Source organism: Pleurodeles waltl, chromosome 10, assembly GCF_031143425.1.
Source record: "Pleurodeles waltl isolate 20211129_DDA chromosome 10, aPleWal1.hap1.20221129, whole genome shotgun sequence".
Classification (NCBI taxonomy): Eukaryota; Metazoa; Chordata; class Amphibia; order Caudata; family Salamandridae; genus Pleurodeles; species Pleurodeles waltl.
The window spans coordinates 377,323,716-377,348,440 of NC_090449.1; positions in this window are offsets into that span (position 1 = coordinate 377,323,716).

Here is a 24,725-nt window from a genome sequence, read left to right on the forward strand (position 1 = left end):
GCAACGGACTCCGACATGACCAGTGAGACGGAGGGCGAGGGGGGCTCCACCACGGGGACCCGTGGAGACGGCAGCGACACCGACACGTCCTCGGAAGGGAGCCGTGCCGTGCCCACCGATCCTACAGGTACAGCCGCCACCCAGCGCACCAGCTCCGCCCTCCCAGCAGCCCCTTGGCCTTCGGCCCGTGCCCGCAAGGCCAGGAAGCCGGCCATCTCCTTCGCCCCAGGCACCTCAGGCCCTGCCCCAGTCACCCCTGCTGCCCTCAGTGAGGAGGTCATTGACCTCCTGAGGACCATCATTGTCGGGCAGTCTACCCTTTTGAATGCCATCCAGGGTGTGGAGAGGGAGGTGCATCAAAGCAATGCATACCTGGAGGGCCTTCATTCGGGTTAGGCTGCCCATCAACTATCGTTCAACGCTCTGGCCTCAGCACTGACGGCAGCGATTGTCCCTGTCTCCAGCCTCCCTCTTCTGACTCCCTCCACCCAGTCCCACTCCCCTGTTCCTCTGCCTATCCCATCCACACCTACAGACCAGCCTGCACACACCTCAACACCCAAGGGCAGCTCATCCAGACATAAGCACCACAGGACACACAAGCATTCACCCAAGCAACATCCAGATGCAGACATGCCAACAGCCACTACCTCCTCTGTGTCCCCCACCTCCTCGTCTCCCTCCTCCCTCCATGTGACGTCTCCACACACACCTGCAAGCACACCACCATCAGCCATTGCACCCATCAGCAGCACACCCTCCACACCAGTCTGCACACGTGCAGTCACCACCCCCACTGCCATGTACACGTCCCCTGTGTCCTCTCCCAGTGTGTCTGTCACCCCCGCTTCCCAACCACACAAACGCAGGCAGGCACCCAAACAACAGCCATCCACCTCACGTCAGCCTCCTGCCCAAGCACCTGCACCCAAAGACAGCACACTTGACTCTCCTACAACCACATCCTCTTCCTCCACTCCCATACCCACTCCAGCCACCCTTCCCATGGCTCCAAAGAAATTTTTCCTCTCTAAAGTGGACCTCTTTTCCTCACCTGACCCACCCCCTCCATCCCGTAAGAGTTCCACAAACACCTCAGCCACCACCAGCCCAGCAACTCCAAAGAACGTCCTGCCTGGTTTTTGGAGTCCGCCCTTTCATTGGACTGGGACATCGTCCAGCAGCAAAGGCACAGCCAGCCCCCCCCTGGGAAGAGGACCAAAAAACTGAAGGGCAGGCGCGACAGGCCTGATACGCCTGCCCCCAAGGAGGGTAGCCTTGCCCCGTCACCTGCCATATTGGGTAAGGGAGCCAAGGGCCACGGACAGTCTGCCAAGGAGGGCAAGGGCAGCAAGGAGCAAAAGGCAGGGAGCAGCCGACCTGGCCATGAGGGCCCCACCAGCCCCATTCCGGGGGTATCGAAGGAGAGCCAGGGCCCCAGGACTCCATCACAGGAGGGCCCCGCAACGGAAAGGTCCGATGCAGACTGAGCGGCAAGTATTGGCCAGGTGTGGTTCACTGGAAACACAAGACAGGCACCGCTGAACAGAGCCCCGCCGTGAGGAGAACCGCTGAACAGGGCCCCGCCGTGAGGAGCACCGCTGAACAGGGCCCCGCCGTGAGGAGCACCGCTGAACAGGGCCCCGCTGTGAGGAGCACTGCTGAACAGGGCCCGCTGTGAGAAGCACCGCTGAACAGGGCCCCGCCGTGACCAGAACCGCTGAACAGGGCCCCGCCGTGAGAAGCACCGCTGAACAGGGCCCCGCCGTGACCAGAACCGCTGAACAGGACCCCGCCGTGACCAGAACCGCTAAACAGGGCCCCGCCGTAAGAAGCACGGCTGAACAGGGCCCCGCCGTGACCAGAACCGCTGAACAGGGCCCCGCCGTGAGAAGCACCGCTGAACAGGGCCCCGCCGTGACTAGAACCGCTGAACAGGGCCCCGCCGAGACCAGAACCGCTGAACAGGGCCGCGCCGTGAGGAGCACCGCTGAACAGGGCCCCGCCGTGAGAAGAACGGCTGAACAGGGCCCCGCCGTGACCAGAACCGCTGAACAGGGTCCCGCCGTGAGGAGCACCGCTGAGCAGGGCCCTTCCTGTCAAGCACCGCTCCGCTGGGCACCGCCGTCTCTGAACTGCTCCGCTGGGCCCTTCCTGTGAAGCACCGCTCCGCTGGGCCCTTCCTGTCAAGCACCGCTCCGCTGGGCCCTTCATCTCAAGCACCGCTCCGCTGGGCCCTTCATCTCAAGCACCGCTCCGCTGGGCACCGCCGTCTCTGCACCGCTCCGCTGGGCACCGCCGTCTCTGCACCGCTCCGCTGGGCCCATCATCTCAAGCACCGCTCCGCTGGGCCCTTCCTGTCAAGCACCGCTCCGCTGGGCCCTTCCTGTCAAGCACCGCTCCGCTGGGCCCTTCATCTCAAGCACCGCTCCGCTGGGCCCTTCCTGTCAAGCACCGCTCCGCTGGGCCCTTCATCTCAAGCACCGCTCCGCTGGGCCCTTCCTGTCAAGCACCGCTGGCCCATTGGCAGTCCCGGTTCTGTGTCGGGCAGGCGTTCACAACGCACTCTGCCCACCATGCCTCCTCCATGACCAGTGGTCTCTGTAATCCACCTGATGGACTGTGGCTTTGCACTCCCCAGGATGTAACAGTGGGCAATCCACCCACTGTAGAGACTTGTGAGACTGTGGCTTTGCACTCCCCAGGATGCCACAGTGGGCAATCCACCCACTGTAGAGACTTGTGAGACTGTGGCTTTGCACTCCCCAGGATGTCACAGTGGGCAATCCACCCACTGTAGAGACTTGTGAGACTGTGGCTTTGCACTCACCAGGTTGCCACAGTGGGCAACCCACCCACTGTGGAGACTTGTGAGACTGTGGCTTTGCACTCCTCGCTGCTTTAACACTGACCGCCAGGGTCAGAATGACCCCCATAGAAATCAGAAAAAAAAAGGAGTCTTAAAAATATTTCCCCTCGTTGCACCACTTTTATGCTAACCATGGGGTGGTGTAGGAATCTGACGCAAACCCAGCCTTGTAAATCTGGGAATGCATCAGGTTCCACAGGTGTTGTGTGGGAACACCCACAGCAACACCCATGGAACACCCCTTTCATGCAGAGTATTGCATTAAAGGGGTCATATTTACTAGACCAAGCCAAACAATTCAAGGTGGCGTTGCATGGCCTTGTACATATGGGGCGGCACACTGAACCACCAGAACATTAAAAATTCATGCTCAGGTGGCGCTACAGGATTGTAAATATGACACCTGTTATCCCGCTGATTGCCTCACCTCCATATTTTTCACATCCGTAGCCCAGCCTATCCATCCCATTTACCACTGCATTTGCACTCAAGATAATAAGCTACACAATTTGGGATTCTCATGTCACCTATACCTATGGGATGGTAGCCCATGCCTATGTCGACTCCACATCAATGTGCCCAAAGCAAACCTAAATCTCTGAAAAGGCCTCTGATACTCTTCAGAGGTGGGAGAGCAAAATGAAATACAGACTTGGGAGAATCAACAGTTTAGCTATCTCAATTTGGACTATCACAGAAACCATCTACCCTATCCAAAAGGGAATTGACAGCCTCACCAACACTAATGCCCTACCCTCATTTCCAGCAAAGTTGTTGAGTCACAATAACTTTGACCCCAAGATACTTAAATCAGTCAGGTTCCCATTGTAATGCTGTGCCCAAACAATCCCACTCATTTAACAGTGAAGCCTGCCTTAAGACAAATAGACCTGATTTTCCCTATTCATTCTTTAAACCAGATATCTGAGCAAAATCTTGCAGTGTATGAATTACTGGGGTATGTGGTTCAATGGATCCATGAGAAATAGAAGAGGTTAATCTAAATAGAGAGAGATAATATGATCCTTTCCAGTAAGACATATAACCCCATTCCTAGGCCTGAATATGCAATTGTGATGCTAAAGGATCCATGGCCAATGAAAACAGCACTGGAGATCCACTGGGCAATCCCCTACCTCTAAAAATAGGACGCAGACCAGTTCGTGCCTACAGCTATCTTAATATACCCTTCCAGCAACCACAAAAATGTAAGTCCATAACAGAGTGTTGAACACATTTTCAATGTTCAATGAAGCCACCATTTGAAATGGGTCCCTTGAATGTATTAAATCCATCACAAAGAAAAGGTGTTGAAGGAGTAAATGTGTGTTATGCTCCAGAATAAATCCCTCCTGTTCATAGTGCACTAGCCTCTCTACTATAAACAACAATCTAGTTGTAAATATCTTCCCTAATATCTTAATTTCCATATTAAGCAATGAAAGAGGTCTAAATAAGTTTATGCCTAGGGAGTCTTTGTTAGAGGTGGACATAGCTCCCATATGTTGTTATAATTAGCACAAATGCATCCTTGTGTCCAAAATGTACTGAGGATGCATTTTGCATGAAGAAAACATCGCTAAATGCAACAGAACATGAGGAGGCATGCACACTCTGCCACTGGAACAAAGCTGTACCCGGCTGATGAGTCCTAATAAAGGTGAAACCGGTCCAGGTTGTTTGTGTTCCGGTTGATCTGAGTATCAACTTAGGGGTTATGGTGTACAATATAACGATGAACAGGGATGCAGGGATGCAGTAGTTACTGTAATTACAGTGGCTTAGATTACATCAAGCATTCCATCCATCACTTTTTTGTATACTTCAGTAGAGCATGGACTTCAGCAGCCACCAGCTGTCACTGCTTGGTTCCTGTGATCTTGTGGTAGGCATGTTTACCCTAAATTATCAATAATGTGAAATTACCAGAATTACTCAGACATTATTAATATTTTGTCCAGTCCTCGTCTTTTCAGTCTTTACCAGGCTTCAGTATGACCACAATAAAGTATTCTCTAGTCAAGGCTTGTAACAATCCTGTTTCATGTGCCTCTGAAATTAGTTTTTAACAGATTAGGAATAAGCTTCACCCAACAATTACCACAACATTTTTCTGGGAGGCCATCTAAACTGGCATTTGCAATTCTCCACCTGGCCATCTGGCCTCTGGCATCTCTTTCTGATCCTGTGTCAGATTCTGCAATGGAATTGATTTTAAATACTCTAAAAGTCTCATACACTAAGGTGGTCATTACAACCCTGGTGGATGGTGTTAACGCGGCGGTAAAACCGCCAACAGGCCGGCGGTAAAAAAATTGCAATTACGACCGTGGCAGAAACCGCCAACAAAGACAGCCACTTTAACACTCAGACCGCCACGGCTGTACAAACAAACAGTGCAGCGGTCACTGCCAACAGACAGGCGGGAGGCAAAGTACCCCCCACAGTATCACAACCTACCAATCCACCACCTTTTCCGGGGCGGATTCACCGCGGATAAAAACACGGCGGAAACAGGAATTTCGAAGGGAAAACGTTCACCTCTACACACTCCACGAGGAACGAGGACACCATGGAACCGGAACTCCAAATTCTCCCTGCGATAGTCTTCCGGCTCCTCTACCAGGAGCACGAACGCCGGCGGTGAAGACCACGGTGAGTACAGCACCTACGACACAGAGGAGGGGGGAGGCAAACAACAGGGACACGCAACACCCCCACCCTCACCCACCACAACACACACACTAATGCATATCAATACATCACAGTTACACCCCCCAAATCCCCCCGGAAGAATGCTGGGCCTTTTGCTGGCGGTCCTTCATGGCCAAGCTGGCTGGTGCTGGTGGTCCTTCATGGCCCAGCTGGGCTGGTGCTGGCGGTGGCCTCCTTGGCAACTGGGCTGGGGCTAGCGGTGTCCTCCTGGGCAGCTGAGCTGGTGCTGGCGGTAGCCTCCTGGGCAGCTGGGCTGGTGCTGGCAGTGGCCTCCTGGGCAGCTGGGCTGGGGCTGGCGGTGGCCTCCTGAGCAGCTGGGCTGGGGTTGGCGGTGGCCTCCTGGGCAGCTGGGATGATGGCGGTCTTCTCCGCCGTGCTGCTCTTCCCAGACTTGCTGGGTTTCTTGTGGCCCTTCCCTACCTTGGAAGGGTGTCACAGCTGACTCCACACTCCCAACTGAACCCCTGGGAGCGGCTTTGGTGGCTGGAGTCTTCACCCTCTCCCGCCGGGCACTGGCCAACTTCTGATGCTTCACAGGTGGGGGACTGTCTTTGCTGTGGCTCCGTGCCACACTGGCTGTCCTGGTGGCCGGTGCACTCCTAATTCCAGTGACTACAGGCACCACTGGTCCCTGAGATGTTGTGGCTGATGTGCTACTTCGTGACCTATGAGATAGACGGGGTGGGGGAGGTATGGGAAAGAGGTCAAGGGTGGACAGGAAAAGATTTTTGGACACACAGGGACGGGTAGCTGGAGGGGGTTTGGGAGTGGAGGAAGAGGTGGTGGCTGTAGGAGGTGTATGTTTGGTGACTTTGGGTGAAGGTGCATACGCTGGAGGCTTTCGTGAGGTGGATGGCTGTTGGGTGGGTGTGTGCCTGCGTTTGTGTATCTTGGGAGGGGGAGTCACAGACACACTGGGAGAGGACAGAGGGGACGTGTGAATGGTAGTGGGGGTGGTGACTGCACGTGAGCGGGGTGTGGTGGTGGGTGTGCTGGAGAGGGACGTAGTGGCTGTAGATGTAGTGCATGCAGGTGTGAGTGTAGATGAGACTGGGAGGGAGGAGGGAGACAAGGAGGAGGGGGACACAGTGGAGGCAGTGGATGTTGGTGTGTCTGCATGTGTGTGTTGCTTGCGTGAGTGCCTGTGGGATGTGTGGTGCTTATGTTTGCCTGAGCTTCCCTTGTGTGTTGACGTGTGTGCAGGCTGGTCTCATGGTGTGCTTGGGATAGGCAGAGGTACAGGGGATTGGTTCGGGGTGGAGGAAGTTGGAGGGGGGAGGCTAGAGACGGGGACAATGGCTGCCATCAGTGCTGAGGCCAGAGTCTGAAAAGCTTGGTGAAGGGCCGCCTGACCAGAATGAATGCCCTCCAGGAATGCATTGGTTTGTTGCAACTGCCTCTCTACACCCTGGATGGCATTCAAAATGGTAGATTGCCCAACAGTGAGGGACCTGAGGAGGTCAATGGCCTCCTCACTGAGCGCAGCAGGGGTGACTGGGACAGGGCTTGAGGTACCTGGGACGAAGGTGATGCCCACCCTCCTGGGTGAGCGGGCACGGGGCAAAGGCTGAGGGGCTGCTGGGAGGGCGGTGCTGGTAGGGGGGGTGGCAGTTGTACCTGTAGATGCGGGGGGCACAGATGTTGCCGCCACCACAAGGGAGCTCCCATCAGAGGACGAGTCCGTGTCGGTGGTGTCAGTTCCTGTCCGCGCCGTGGAGCTCCCCTCGCCCTCCGTCCCACTGGTGAATTCTGACTCCGTAGTGTCGCCATCCAGGGCCATGTGGGATGCAGCTCCCTCGTGCTCCGGTGCCACTGCTCCTCCGCCTGATGATGCTAATGCACACAAGAACAGGGAGACCACAAAAAGGGGGGGGAAACAGAAGAAAGACATGTTCAGTGCCTGCATTACCGCTACCGTTGGCGGACACGACAGACACAGAAGCCCCCTGCACTACGCCCCACTCTTGGGCTCCACTGTTCAATTCCTGGGAAATGGACTACAAGGCTATGGACGACATCTGCACACATAGATGACACAGGGGCATGAATAGCTGTACTTGACACTCTACAGAGGTGGGATGGGGGTGCCACATGGCCTGCCTTGAGGAGGGGCCGTGCCTACGGAACTCACCCTGGCCTAGGGAAACCCACAGCCCACATCCCCCACCCAGACACCTCGTAATGCGCGCAAAGTCAGCAGAATGAGAGTGTACTCACCCCCTTGTGTCTGCTGTGATACCCTCAAGCGCCCATCCAACTCCGGGTAGGCTACCGCCAGGATCCTGAACATCAGGGTGGGTCATGGTGCGACGGGCACCCCTCCCACGTTGGGAGGCCATCCCCAGCTGAGCCTCCACCATCTTCTTGCTCCAGCGGCGAATGTCCTCCCATCTTTTCCAGCAGTGGGTGCTCCGTCTGTGGTAGACCCCCAGGGTCCGGACGTCCTTGGCGATAGCATGCCAAATATCTTTCTTCTGGTGGGCGCTGACCTACATGAAATGTACAGGGGACAAAGAGAAGTTATTACCACCTTCACAGTCAAAGTGATTGGACCCCATCCATACCCTTGCCATGTGGCACATGCATTCACCGTCTTTCATGCATGCAGCACTCTACCCCCTTCCTTCTTACATCCAGCCCTCTCCACACAGGCATAGCCCATACAACATGCTCCCTGTGTACTTACCTGTTTCTCTGGAGGACCGTAGAGTAGTGTGTACTGGGGGAGGACTGATTCAACGAGTTTCTCCAACTCCTCCGATGTGAAGGCAGGGGCCCTTTCCCCAGACACTCGAGCCATAGTCTCTTCCAGACCGAGGTCACAGCAGCACTTGCAGTGTAGGTCCTCTCCTGTCGAAGATCAGGTATCGAGTGATTGAACGGATAGAACATGGCGGTCACGTCTGCGGCGGTGCGTACCGTCACCGCCGGCGTACATCGTCATTGGCTCCTGGGACCCATAGGGTCCAATTTTAACCAATGCAGCATTGCGCCGCGGTCTTCGACCACCTATCGCGACGGTGTACAACGCCAGCGCAGTTACCTCACATCCCATTGTCCCACTTTAGAGGTCAGGCAGCCGCCATTTCAGGGGCCCACATGGCTTCATTTTCAACTGCGTCACACAGACCTAGGCCTAGACTCAACACACATACAGGCCACCTTTTGTGTATGAATGGTGTTCTGTGTAAACTGTGGGTACGTACCTCTGAGTTGTTTGACTTTGTGCTCGCCGTTGTCCTTCATAGGCACAGTCCGCTGGGACATGTGAGGAGATGGCAGCATCCTCCGGTGTACCGACCGATGGTGGACCTGTCGACAATGGAGGAGCGACATTTGATTATCACCTACAGGCTTGACCGTGCCACAATCCAGAAACTGTGGGGCATATTTATACTCCGTTTGCGCCGGATTTGCGTCATTTATTTTTACGCAAATTCGACGCAAAACTAACTCCATATTTATACTCTGGCGTTAGACGCGTCTAGCGCCAAAGTCCATGGAGTTTGCGTCACTTTTGAGCGTGGACACCTACTTTGCGTTAATGATATGCAAGGTTGGCGTTCCCGTCTAAAAAATTGACTCCGAGGCATGTGCGCCGTATTTACACTCCCGGGCAAAAATCACGCCCGGGAGTGGGCGGGTCAAAAAAAATGACGTCCAGCCGCTTTTGCGTCGTTTTTTAGCGCCTGGTCAGGGCAGGCGTTAAGGGACCTGTGGGCTCGAAAGGAGCCCAGAGGTGCCCTCCCATGCCCCCAGGGACCCCCCCTGTCACCTTTGCCCACCCCAGGAGGACGCCTAAGGATGGAGGGACCCCTCCCAGGGAACATAAGGTAAGTTCAGGTAAGTAATTTTTTTTTTTTGTGGCATAGGGGGGCCTGATTTGTGCCCCCCTACATGCCACTATGCCCAATGACCATGCCCAGGGGACAGAAGTCCCCTGGGCATGGCCATTGGGCAAGGGGGCATGACTCCTGTCTTTGCTAAGACAGGAGTCATTTCAATGGGGGTTGGGAGTTAAAAAAAATGGCGCAAATCGGGTTGAGGCAAAACTTTTGCCTCAGCCTGACTTGCCCCATTTTTTGGCGCCCAAGCTCTATATTCCCCTATGCCGGCGCTGCCTGGTGTACGTCATTTTTTTTCACGCACACCAGGCTGCTCCGCCGGCTAACGCCGGCTAACGTCATTGAATAAATACGGCGCCCGCATGGCGCTTCAGAATGGCGTTAGCCGGCGTTCGATTTTTTGACGCACAACTGCGTTGGCGCAGTTGTGCGTCGAAAAGTATAAATATGGCCCTGTGTACCCAGTTCGAGCCAGACCTGATGTCAGCAATCCGCCATCCCACAGGAATCCCTCCTCAAGTGCAGGTGCTGTCAGTGCTCCATTTCCTTGCAAGTGGATCATTTCAAACAACTGTGGCCATGGCATCAGGGATGTCCCAGCCTATGTTTTCCAACGTATTGTCCAGAGTGTTGTCTGCCCTTCTGAAACACATGCCCAGCTACATCGTTTTCCCTCAGGTGGAGGATTTGCCTACATTGAAAGGTGACTTCTATGCCCTGGGACATATCCCCAACATCATAGGTGCCATTGATGGGACCCATGTGGCTTTGGTGCCCCCCCACAGGAGTGAACACTTGTACAGAAACCAGAAGAGTTATCATTCCATGAATGTACAGATGGTCTGTTTGGCCGACCAGTACATCTCCCATGTGAATGCCATGTTCCTTGGCTCAGTGCATGACGCCTACATCCTGCGGAATAGCAGCATCCCTTATGTAATGGGTCAAATCCAGAGGCACTGTGTGTGGCTAATAGATGAGCACCTGGAAGCAAGTCATTGGGAATGGTTGTCTGGGTCTGGGGTTATCCCTACAGGTTAGTGTGTGTCTAACAGTTGTCCCTCGCCATTTACAGGTGACTCTGGTTACCCAAACCTGTCATGGCTACTGAACCCAGTGAGGAATCCCAGGACAATGGCAGAAGAACGCTACAATGAGGCCCATAGGCGAATTAGGAGGGTGATCGAGCGGACCTTTGGCCTCCTAAAGGCCAGGTTCAGGTGCCTCCATATGACAGGTGGATCCCTATTCTACTCACCAAAGAAGGTGTGCCAGATCATCGTAGCCTGCTGTATGCTTCACAACTTGGCTTTGCGAAGACGGGTGCCTTTTCTGCAGGGGGATGGTCCAGATGGCGGTGTTGTTGCAGCTGTGGAGCCTGTGGACAGTGAAGAGGAGGAAGCAGAGGAAGAAGACATGCACAACAGGGACTCAGTGAACCTGCAATATTTCCAGTGAGACACAGGTAAGAAAACAAACCTGCCTACTACATGTACTTTAGCACTACTACCTCTCTACTGTCTGTCATTTTCACCCAGTGTATGGTCACTGAGTTGTCACTTTCCCTTATGATTTCACAGATGTGGGTCCCACTGTGTGACATCTGCTTAGAGTCTTCATGGACTAGAGATGTGTGACATAGGTATGTTGATATTACTATTTAAAAAGCATTTTGTCACTCTAATTGCTAATACACTATTTCGAAATCACAGACAGACTCCAGATCGTTTTGTGCTTTAGGTGTGTTTATTTAAGTGCTCAATATTGGAGAGGGTAATGGAATGGTGAGGGGTGATGGTGGAGGAATGTCCATGGCAGAGTCCAGGCTATTAGTCTCACAGGTGCATTGCCCTTATGGGCATAGGAAGTGGAGCTGGGGCAGTTTAAGTATGGACACAGTGACAAAGTGGGACAGTAGGATGACAATCAGGGTGGTCTCAATTCTTGGCAGGGGTCTTGGCATCGTGCTCTGTCTTTGTCCTGGATCTCATGGACCATTTGCGCGGTGGTTCTCCCTCTGCAGGGGGTGGGGTGCTGGTGTGGTGGTCCTGTGGAAGGCGTCCTGTCCACTAGCGCCGGCAGAGGTGGTGGACAGTTCGTCGTCCATGCTAGTGTCAGGTGCCCCTTGTAGTGCCACAGTGTCCCTCCTGGTGTTCACAAGTTCCTTCAGCACCCCTACGATGGTGCCCAGGGTAGAGCTGATGGTTCTGAGTTCCTCCCTGAAGCCGACATACTGTTCCTCCTGCAGGCGCTGGGTCTCCTGAAACTTGGCCAGTACCGTTGCCATCGTCTCCTGGGAGTGGTGGTAGGCTCCCATGATGGAGGAGAGGGCCTCGTGGAGTGTGGGTTCCCTTGGCCTGTCCGCCCCCTGTCACACAGCAGCCCTCCCAGTTCCCCTGTGTTCCTGGGCCTCCGTCCCCTGGACTGTGTGCCCATTACCACTGCTCCCAGGTCCCTGTTGTTGCTGGGGTGGTGGGTTATCCTGGGTTCCCTGTAATGGTGGACACACTGCTGATTGACGTGTCCTGGGGACGGAGGTATGGGCCCGCTGGGTGGGTGCTGTGCTGGTGTTTCCAGAAGGTGGAAGGTCTGTGGTGGCCTGTGCCTGTGTGAGGGGAACCGACTGTCCAGAGGTCCCCGATGGTCTGGTCTTCTAGATCCAGTTGGACAGAGGTGCTGTCATCACTGTGGGCCTCTTCTGTTGGTGGTGTGGACATGTGTGGACCCTCCTGTCCGGTGACGTTGGGTAGGGGTCCTGCAGGGGTATAGAAGTATGTTTATTAAATCTGTGTGTGTAATGGTGTGCAATGGGTGGGTGACCGTGTACCCCAGTGCTAGCATTCCTGTATGGGACCTTGTGTGATGATGGTTTAGGGGGGTGTATGGGTATGTGCAGTGGGCATGTTTTGGTGATGGGTGTCCATGCTTTGTTGTTGCATGCAGGGCTTGGTGTTGGGATGGGTAGTTTGTGATGTTGGGACATATGTGAGGAGTTGGGGTGCTGGGGGTGAGGGTGGGGGTATGTGATAGCATGCAAGTAGGGTGGGGGATGTAATAGTAAAGCTTTGACTTACCAGAGTCCATTCCTCCACCGACTCCTGCGAGGCCCTCAGGATGCAGAATCTCCAAGACCTGCTCCTCCCATGTTGTTAGTTGTGGGGGAGGAGATGGGGGTCTGCCTCCAGTCCGCTGAACCGCCATGTGGTGTCTTGAGACCACGGAACGCACCTTCCCCCGTAGGTCGTTCCACCTCTTCCTGATGTCCTCCCGATTTCTTGGGTGCTGTCCCACTGCATTGACCCTGTCCACTATTCTTCGCCATGGCTCCATCTTCCTTGCAATGGAGGTGTGCTGCACCTGTGCTCCGAATAGCTGTGGCTCTACCCGGACGATTTCCTCCACCATGACACTGAGCTCCTCCTCTGAAAACCTGGGGTATCTTTGCCTTGCCATGGGGTGGTGTAGGTGATGTGTGGGGTGGAGTGTGTGGTGATATGTGTTTTGATATGTAGTGGTGTGTTCTGTGAGGTGCGTGGAAGTTGTGTGCCTGTGGATGCAAGTTTGTTGATGGTGGTGTCTCTCTCTGGCCTTCTCTCGGTGATTCTGGTCATGGGGGTTTGTGGGTGATGTGGGTGTGTGATTTATATTGTAATGGGTGTGTGGGAGTGGTGTGTGTATCTGTATCAGTGAATTTGAATTGTCCAATGTGGCTGTGTTTTGTATATGTGTATGTATTTTGAGCGCAGCCGTGTGTACCGCCAATGGAATACCGTGGTTGAAATACTGCCACGTGGATTCGTGTGTCGTGATAGTGTGGGTGTATTTCTGTTGGCGTGACGGTGGAGGTTTTGTTTTCGCCAGTTTATCACTGACCTTTGGTGTGGCGGACTTGTGTGGGTGTCTGTATTTTGGCGGATTCCGAAATGTCGGTCATAATAGCTGTGGCGGAATTCCGCATGCAGGGAGGTGTGTTGGCGGTCTTCTGCACGGCGGTAAGCGGCTTTTACCGCCAATGTTGTAATGACCACCTAAGAATGGTGTGAAATATAGGATATAGATATAAAAGCACTGCATGCCATCTCTGTCTGAATATACGGCCCACAGAGGTTTCCATTCTAAATTACATCTAAGTAACCAGGCCGTGGAACATTTTGAGTTTACCTCCAAAAGACTTCTGGTCAAATAGCAATATAGTCATCCTTACGCAATCCATCTCCCAAGTCTGAGTATTTTAGAAGTGGTGCTTACAGGTCCTTTGTACAAGCACAGTCAGGAACCACCTGATATTTGAGTGTGCCTGAGAAAGCATCTTGCCCATTTTCTAGTTTCTTTGGTTCCGATGTATCTTTTTAGGGGCTCTGACAGATAAGGTGAAACAAACCAACACCTTTTAATCAATTTACAGTGTAAGCCATTTGGTCACAAATTAAATCTTGGAGGCAGAAGTGCAAGTTCAAATGTTTTATTACAAGTTTAATGCCTACCTTGTGCAAATGAGTCTTAGAAAATTATTATATTGGTACAGAATCACCAAAGGGGAATTAAATTGTCTAATCAGATTAAATTGTACAGATTAATCGTATAGGGCTTATAACGATCTATGTCACACCAATGCAAAAGATAAAAAATAACACTTGGTATTCAGAGTCTAAATTGCAATCTTCTTATATAACAAATTGAAAACTAATTAAATCCAAATATTCTAATTGAACTAAGGGAAAACCTAAAGATTTCTCCAGAAATGTAGGAAAAAGAAAAATAGTAAAAAAAAATCAGCATAACAGAAACCTAAGTAGAATTTCTGCAAGAGATATGTGTGTAGCATAACGCCACTTCAGCCAAGATAAAGTAGAAAGATCTGTACCCCTCTAAATCTCTAGGGATCTTCTCTATTCAAAGGGTAAAAAAGGTCTGTCTCACCTAACTAACTGAATACCACTTTAGATCTTAAAGACCTATGAGAGTCCATATCATCATCACAAGCAGTTTCCATCTTCTGTGCACAGTTTGGAATTTGCAACTTCCATCAGACTTTCATCCCACAAACCAGTCATCAGGATGACCATGGTACCTCCTGTATCCAGGAGCTCAGAGGGGAGTTCTCTCTCATCCTTAGTTAGTGCACCTCATCCTTGTAAACATACCCTCCCATACCCCTTTATTTTTTCAAACTCACAACGGGCCTTTCTTTAGCTGTAGACCTGTGTAGACACACCTCAAAATAAAAAACAATGCAACAGAAGCAAAACTCTACATTGAAGGTTAAGCACAAAAATTGTCACGTAGGCTCTCATTATTCTAATGAGACTACTGGATTGTGAGCAGCAAGAGGTCGTCCACAGTGTGGGAGACTGAGTCTGACCCACGGTGGGTGACACCTGTTGCTCTAAATCCAGGTTGTGCTCCAGCTAACTAGCAGTGCCTCATCTCTACCAAAAGATAGGGATGAATGGGCAGCCGAGCGCATGACATATTAGGCTTCTCAGGGAAGTCGTGGTTGCTCAGGTCGCATCCGGTTCTCTTATTCACAATTTGGTCTCATACATAAATGACAGACAGAAGCAGTATATGTTCTAATAATTAGTTTAATAAAACGACTGCATCTTAGATAGCAAAGCATGAGCTGCAATAACCAGGACGACACAACATGACAATATTAAAATGGTGACTAGGAGAGTGAAGCACAAGAATAACGCTATCATATTGTCGATAGGATTTAATGACTATTTCCTATCTAAGTCATAATCTGAGCACAGCATGTTAAGCTCTAATTCTGCCTTTCAGGTTCCCCCGGGAAGACATTGACCCTCATACCTGAGCAAAGGCCTGTTGTCTGCGTTAGCATCTGCAGCAAAGCATTCAGCAATCAGCATACAGTTGTGGTTCCCTGGCTGGAATCTCCCTCTTAACGTGTAATGGGACTAGGAAGTGTTTTTATAATAACACAGCTGATGTTTTAAGAAAATGTCCCTACGTAAGGATGTGTACTTTCCATTGATGTTGGAGACTAAACTTCTATCACCTTCACCGGCAATGTACCAAACTGTAGCCTTGACTGAAGCACAAAGTGATCACGAATGTCTTGCTTGAGAACACAGTGCTGTGCTAAGTAAAAACAATTAGATAGATTAAACTAAAACAAGACAGTAAAACTGGTTATTGTAAAAATAACAATGCAAAGCCAAATAAAATATATCTAGGTCAAAGTGCACAGCGGCCTAGTGTGTTAGACTAAAGTGCGTGGAGCTATAACTAAAATGGCTGCACAGCACCCCCCCTTGTCGGTTGAAAGTGGTTCAAAGCCAAAACTAAAATTTCATTGCTAAAAGCTCAACCTAAGATATATATCAAAACCAGGTCAATTTTGACAAGTTAAAAGGACGCACAAGCATACTACGTGGCAATTAAAAACATGAGCATGTGACTTATAACCAAATTCAAAAGACATTTCAATTTAGAAAAGAAAAGTTCCAAACTAAGTACAAGCCATGGAGAACAGGCGATCTTCCACTTCGGCTAGTGTCAGAACCTGAAAGTCCTTGCCAAAAATGATCAAGGAACAAGTGTGCTCCATAGCCCCAGTGTTCACCAAGGCAGCATCCCATGGAGTGCCCATTGATGAGTTGTCAGCAACTTCCTCCAGGAAGGGTAACTCATAATTAGCTTCACATAGCAAACGTAACCTCAGTGCGCATGACTGGTAATGAACCCTCAGCGAGAACATCAACAGATCAGCATCTATTGCTGGGGGGCGCTGCGGCAAAAGACAAACTTCCAGTGCATGTTCGAAAGAGCACAGGAGGCACCGAAACATGGGCTGCACACCATACAGAACGGGTCTGAATGACAAAGACCAGTCATACTCCAATTGCTCCAGGAGTGTTTTTCCAAAATGCTGCATCATACGCTCACAACACAGCTGCTCTGATAGGAGCGCTGTCATTTCTCCTCGTTGCGGCAGGACAGCCATTGCACATAAACAACAGCAACAGCAGGATGCCAGCTAATAAAGCCAAAGTTATCGGAAATCCCCCAAAAATACTACCAGAAATTGAGTGGATAGCTGAAGGTATCAAACCGAATATGGAGGAGAAGGTTTGAACGAAACCAGAACCAACAGCTTTGAAAAAATGTGCGATTCCAGTCGTGCTCGACGCATTAAATTGTCATCCCACGAGTTCACCAAAGTGTCTCAGAAAGTTCGCATTTAACAGGGACTGTATTTCTGCTGATGACCTTGCCACTTGAAGTGCGTAGGTCTCGCGCGCAGATGTACGGACCACATGCTTTTGAAACAGTACAGCCTTGAGTTTACTCATCTTGTCAAAATTCACGTTTGAAGTAGCAATGTAAGGCCAAATATCAGCTACCTCCTTAAACTTAGTGGGGGGAAACAGTATGTTCCCGCAGCATGTAATGACCTTAGAGACCGAAACAACATAAACTATTTCGGCCCGCATGCCACAACCTTCACTATTGAGAAGGACGTAGCTGCCATTTGAAAGCACCTGGAACATAGGTCTAATCAAAGGGACTGGGACTCCCTTAAGATAACAACCCAAGTTTGCAACCGAGGCGTTACACGCCCCATGGAAGGACAGCTGTTTACAAATCATCGAATGGCTGGCTGAAGTCTCGCATTCACTACTGTTTAAGAAAGACCTCTTTCATGCCATTGAAGCATTTGTACGAGAAGGGAAGCTCCCACATCTCATGGATGTAACTATCTCCCAGCTTTTCATATCTGCCTACCGGAATGTGTCTTAAACAGGAGGTGAATTGTAATGTGGAAATAGGTAGATTAATAACCCCATGTATTAACCACTCAGCCGATGGTATTTCGGCCACGGTAAAATGCAACTTTTCTAATTTCTCAATGTTGAGACCTTTGCCGTACTGTCTAGCAAGGGTAGAGCCCAATTCTTGCTCTTCAAGAGGACCCTCTTCCTGTGTGGCATGTCGGACTGCGACTGCTGCCACTTTTTTCTTTTTAAATTGTTGTTTTTGTTGGGCGGGTTTCTCTTCCTTTTTAACAGAAACCTCAGAAGAGCGTTGTGATTACTGTCTCGGTTTCACATACTTTGTTCTTCGATCTGATCGCCCACCTCTCTCATTTCTTTTTTCCGATGAGTCCTGAAAGGAACGAGATTGGTGTATATCAGTATATTGATATCTATCAGGCATTTCTATATTATCTCTGTTTCTGAGTTTATACCTATTTTGTGGGGTGTCAATACATGGAGATTCTCCCCTCTCTTTCTTAGGAGTTTGTTGCTTTTCATCCCAGCATTTCTTATTACCCTCAGGTGCTTGCTTGGGGGTATCGTTGTTTGATTTACCCTGAAATTGAGTTTTTTGTGGTCTGGTCCCTAAGCTATCTCGGCCAATACTTGAATAGGTCTCTGCTATTATTTTAGGCAGCTCTCATTCTTGATCCTGCTGTGGAACGTTGCGAAGCCGCACGTGCACTGCAAGTGCGACTGCTTCCCCTTTAAGGTTACTTAAAATGATGAGGACACTGTGGCAAAATTGCCCATCAATTGCATCCCCAAATCCAGGGCCGGGGCAGCCCCATATTCATCTTGAATTTGTTTCAGCACTTCCGGTAAATTGGCAAGTGTCGGTGTACTGTGTGTGGTGGTGTAGAGCGCGGCAAGTCCCGTGCTCCAAGTATTACAGTTTTCTACTGTAGGGACCATCCCAAAGGGCAAGCACATCGTTAGTATTCTATGTTTATCCTGAGGTCCCGTATGGGGAAACACTGCCTCCAGCGTATTAATTTTCTGTGCTAACCAAAACGGAGTTTCCTCTCGTTTGACGGGTACTTTACCCATAATCGAATGTACAGTCGCAGGATTTATACCTGGCGTTACTGCATGTGGATGCACTGGAGCAGCACGTGCTGGGTTTGTATTTAATGTTTGCATCACAAATTGTACTAGTCGTCTATATATTGCTATTAATTTAATATATAAGCGACAAACCTCAGCTACTGCTAAATTTGCAACCGCAGGATGTGGTGTATAGGTGGCCAATAAAGGCCAGGTAGGACCGTCATTACTTAGTGGACCTAACCTTACTGGTAATATTGTGTTGAGTAGGGTGTCATCAAGCCAATTATTATGTTCTTGATAAGATAGAGGGGTCTCTAAATGTGCGTATGCTCTGTATTGTCCAGGAGCATTCGCAGGTGTATATTGGTGCAATATATTTGTGTTCCCATCAACTGCAGGAAATGTGACCCAAGAGTAAAAAAGTTCTGTTCTATAAGATGCATGGGTGCCCACCACAAATGTGGCTGGACCTACCTGGCCCGTTAGGCCATTAGCTAGTAAGTGTGCTGTTAGAGGTTGTCTCATATTAACAGCTATTTGTACCTGTTGGGGATTCGCCATGATAGTAACACTATGAGTTCAGAGAAGGCACACCAAAATGGGGTTTCCTTTTAAAGTTCAAGCTTGAACAACCGCCAGTTGTAATAGGATTACCTACACAGCTGTGGTGGAGATTCTCAGCACCACGGACGTCTCCACATACGGAAATGAGGTGTCATTATATATAATGAGACAGAGATACTCTGGAGGACCTGAAAATTTGAGCCTGACCAAATGTTGGTGGCGCCATGTCGTGTAGGCTCTCATTATTCTAATGAGACTACTGGATTTTGAGCAGCAAGGTCATCCACGGTGTGGGAGACTGAGTGTGACCCAGGTGGGTGACACCTGTTGCTCTAAATCCGGATTTTGCTCTGGCTAACAAGCAGTGCCTCATCCCTACCAAGAGATCGGGATGAATGGGCAGCTGAGCGCATGACATATTAGGCACATCCAATGAACTATAGAAAAAAATAATAATTATGTATATATTATATTTATATATGTATATATATATATATATATATATACACACACACATATATATACATAAATATACATAGATAGATAGATAGATATTTATATTTTCCAGCACATCTGACTCAACCCTTAAGCCTTTTGAGGTCAATAGAATAACAACGTGTCATTGAAAGTTGCAAACCTTTCGAAAACATCAAATTGTGTGACTTTTAATCAAACTGTCCACCACTGTTTTCCTATCATTTTGTTACATTCACCGTTTCAATAAAGATTGTTGAAGAATGAACACTTGCTCCCCTTCAACTAGGTTTTTGACCTTTGCTGACCTCTAAGTTGTTTAGGACAATCAACAAGGGGATTGTTGTGGACTAGACAGTAATCATGCTACTCGCCCTCAGCTGGTCTTTGTCCCACCCCTTGTTGTTGAAACCGAGGGAACTGCTGAGGTGTTGAGCAGAGTGTATTTGGAGTTATCATGAAGGCCATATATCTGCAGCTCTTTCTGTCTGTTTTTAGATTAAATGGGGTATGGTGCAGGGTGTTAAAAAGAGTGCACACTTCTTGCAGGAAGGGATAGGGTGTGGTGAGATTAGGTGGGGGAAACTGAGCAAGTGCTCTGGCCCCTGTCATAATTTCGCTGTGGGCTTTTAACCACACCCATCAGTTTGGTTGGTTTGTGGGCTTGCCTTTTAACATTTGCTTGATTTCATTAGTGAAAGGCATGCATATGTCATGCATTTTCTGGTGTTTAGCCCTCCTCTACAGCACCAGTAAACTACTGAAAACATACAAGGCTCTGTGTATTCTGAATGGCTTCTGCAATATTTCTTTTTATGTCCTAAGCAGCGCGATCTCGCTGGGCAGTAGTCGAGCGCTTTGCATGACATCGACCCTGTTACATGCATAATTCTATTTTTGCTGGTTACAGGGATAATTCTACTTTTACCAGTTACATGGATAATTGCACTTTTTCCGATATGTTTAATTGCAAGCAAACTTCTGTTTCCTTTTGTGTGTTTCGTTCACGCTCATGGTGACCATCGACTTGCATATGTGAGACTGATTTACTTTTCATCATCAGTTTATGTGGCAAGAAAAGTCCGGTTAGGAGTTTACATCGCTAATAACTTTAACTCGAGCAAAAGCGAGGCCCATTGCATTGCAAATGCTTGTTTTGTTTTGTTGTAATACTCTATGAAAGTGCCCTTGTTTTCCAGCTGCCTCTCTCGTGTACTACTCTCCCTTGTGTGTTCTTTTTTGATTCTCCTTCAGTTGCCATTCTTGCTTCATCCCCACCCACCTTTACTTGCTGTTCTTGCTTTTCACCATGCATCTGTCCATGTGCCTCCCCTTCCTAACCCTCCTTTGTCCGTGTACTTCCCCATTCACTCCCTATATTGTCCATCTGCTTCACTGCAATGATTCCCCACATTCAGTTGTTAGCTTGTTACTCTTTCTCCTCATTGCATCTCCAGTCTTGAGTGCCCACCCTCTAGGTGGGAAGGACTAGGACAGCAAGCTGACAATGGAGGGTCAATGGAAGGGGTTGGGGCTGCAATCTTACTGCAGATGGTGGCTGGGAAGAGGTGGAAAAGGAAGCTGACCATGGAATGTGGGCATCTGGTAGTGGAGAAATACTCTAGAACTGCCAGCCCATCCTCTGTTGTCCATGTACTTCTCAATTTACATAGAACGCTTGAGGCTCCAGCCCCTTCTGTCCACCTTCCATTGTCAGTGCTGCCCTAGCCCCCCACTCCCACCCTTTTTGTCAGCTAACTGCCTGAACCCCTCCCACTCACCCTCCATTGTCAGTTTGCAACCCTAACCCCCCGCCCACACTCAATTGTTAGCTTGCTTCCCCAGAAATTCCTTCCTACCCTTAGTTTTTAGCTTGCTTCCCTAAATCTGTTGTCAGCTTGCTACCCCAGCCTTTATGACCTACCCTCCATTGTTAGCTTGCCACTTCATCACCTCCCACCTAACTCAATTGTTGTTTGCTGCCAACTAACCTCCTGCCCACTCTCTGTTGTCCATTCACTTCCCTAACAACTCCTACCCAGTCTCCTTTGTCTGTGTGCTTCCTGAGCCCCTGCTGCCCTCCATCTGTTGTCAGTGTGCTTCTCCATTGTCCCCTATGTGTGATCTTCTCCACCCACATTTTTCTTGACTACTTTCCTTCCCTCCATTTTGCCTAGTCCCCAACACACTCCACCTTTAAAAAAAAATGTATATAACAAGCACATTAGTGCAAGCGACATCATAGCTCTTTTTAAAAACAAAAAAAGATTTTAAGCTATAACGCTGCACGACAGGCTAAAAATCTGACTGATCAGCTTTGCTAATGCTTGTTTATATAGCACTGGTTGGATATTTTAATTACTGAGAAGAAATGTTGAGTACTGAGGGACAGATTTATAACTTTTGACACAAAACTGCGCAAACGCAGTATTGCGTAAACATTTTTAGAGCAGGATAGCGTAATTTCTTAACACCACTCGTGCCTCATATTTATACTTTGACGCATAGTGGCACTAAGAACAGGTTAGAGTCATTTTTTCTGACCCTAATCATTGCGCCTTGTCATAAGGCAAAATTACGTTAATGCAGAAAAAATAACTCTAATCCGGTTTGCGACGTGGAAACTCGTCTCAAAACGGATATGTCCCATTTTTCAATGCAATAGCATAAAAAATCAACACAAATGCAGCAAACAGTGCTAAGGAGCCCCAAAATGGATCCTAGAAGCAAGGAGAGACCCCAGGCAGACCCCACACAACCAGGAACCAGCCAGGTGGACACAGACAAGACCCAGGGGATAGACAAGAAGAAGAGGAAGTGTCACTTCTGGTCCGAGAGGTGACGGAGCACAAACATTAACTATTCATCACCTCTAAATTGCCAATTGGGAGGAGAGAGGCAATTTGGCAACAGATTGTGGACAAGATTAACAGTGTGGCAGAGGCCAGGAGAACTATCACAGAGTGCAAGAAATGCGTGCATGACTGTAAGTGCAGGACAGAGGAGAAAATGGCAAGGAACAGGAAGGCAGCACTGCAGACCGGAGGTGGGAGTCCAGCACCGCAAGAGGGTCTAGACGAGATGGAGGAGATGATTTCAGCCATCATCCCGGAGGAAATTGTCACTGGTATCGCAGGATAGGACAGCGCAGACCACCAGGAAACAACACATATGCAGGGTAAGTTGCATAGGGGACAAAAATGTCTAAATATCAAAGGGAAGAAGGGGGAGGCACATACCTACTACACAATGCGTGTCAGCCCTGAAAATCAGGCAGTGGAAAGGGCAAAAGGGCACGGCATGAGTGCATGGGCTGTGCAGGGTCATCCAGGGGCACAGCACAACACAACACCAACAACCTTTGCATGGGGGTACACCACCATGTCAAGGCTGCTGGAAATGCTGAAGCAGACCAGGAGGGTAGGACAGAACATAAGACTGGGCTGCTGTCGCAGGACAGCTGGTATTGTCAGAATGTACACTAGAGGACAATTCTCAGTCTCAGGCCATTGGCTCAAGCGGCATTTACCATTGACAACACTTGCCACTACTACCTGTGCTGTGTGTGCTGGTAAATTAGGAAATAGCAGTTAGGTGCCCATGGCATAAACACACTCAAAATGAGGAATCAGGATGACTACATGATCAATCCCTATCCAAGTGCAACTCCTGTCCACAGATTCAATAAACATCAGGCACTGTCACATACATTATGAAGTACACAGCAGTAATCCCATACCCATGCTGCCCATTCCAGGGTCTACCTCTGTGCCTGTGTCACAATAGCTGCAATGCCACCATGTAACATCTCAGGTGTCATAGTGTCAAGATAACAGCATTGAGGGGGATGACATATGTGTGTGTAGCTAGGCAAACACACCTGCACAGTCAAAAGAGGAAATGGAACTCTGCCAGGCCCATCAATGCAATGTAATGTAGAACACGCACGCAAACATCAACATGAGAGACTACCAATGGTGACACCTGCATTGTTTCATGGAAATGCAAAACATGTTATGGTACTAGATCTCAGCACCGTATAGGTATATGTGAAAAATGATAGACTGGCACAGGGCTATATTGTTATGTGTGGTACATGTGGCATCAGCACACCAACAATCATTGCAAGGTCTCGCCATGCTAATGGAAGCAGAGGGAGGGTTGATTAGGACAAGAAGGTGGCAAGCCACAATTTGGATAGAACCCACACCTAGAAGATGTGACACAGACATTACCCCAACCTGCTCACACTACATCTGACATGCAGGTGGGGCATAAGCCTGAGAGCCTGCAAACATTAATGACAGGAACAATGCATGGGAACCAAGATTACAATGTACCACCAATAGGAAGTCAGTGATGTCACATTACAACTGCCACTATACAGACATACTAATTGTACAATATCTCATTGCAGAGGACAATGTCTTTCTTGTGGATCTTTCTGTCCTGGACTACCCTGATGACCTGGATGACCAGCTGACAACCAGTAGCCAGGAAACCCTCCAAGATGTCCTGGGAACCCTCCAGACACCACCTTCAGTCGCAAGGAGGAACACACATGTAGAAGCCATCCATGAGGAAAAAACCACCCACCACCCGAATAGTACGACCTGCAAGCTCAAACACAGCTGAAGACTCTGATGACACTAGAACCACCTTTGAGAAGACAGTAGTGAGAGTACAGCAGGAGCTGGCCAAGGAGGTGCGGGTGGGGATACAAACTATGACAGCCAGCCTTGAGGGGATGCACATGTGCATGATGACGTCCACAGAACAGTTAGCAGCCATACAGTTCCCAGAATCCCTACTGCATGGAGTCCAACAGTGTGTGAGGGACCTCACGGCTGCTGTGAGGGAGTTGTCACAACACCTGCCCTCCCAATCTTGCAGCTGCATGCATGACAACAAGTTGGACTCCCTCAGGACAGACATGGGTGCCCACCACAGGGATGTTGCTGCCATACTCAATAATCAGCAGCTTCTCCTTGCTGCAGTGATGCCATATCTAGTTCCACAGATGGCAGCTGCCGGGAAATTGGAGTCCACTTCTCCAACCACTGAAGTGTGTGTTGCCCTCTCAAACCCACCACCACCAACATCAATGGTAGAGGAGACCACACACACATCAGAGGATGAAGATGTTAAACAGATCATATTCACCCGTTGGAGTACCCGGTAGCACCAGCCCATGCCACATGGGCACTGATTTTACTTAGTCCAATGCCTGACAGCATGCCAGTGTTGCTACAGTTGATGACATGAACTCTTCACCGACACACTGTTAACCTTACCACAAAGGACTGCAATTCTTTCTCACTACTCAATTGGCAATTCATGTTTCTCTGCACTGAATGACACTTCATCTCAGCATGTCCAATGACATATCTCTCAACCTTGCACTTATGGTTCGTCACAATAGAA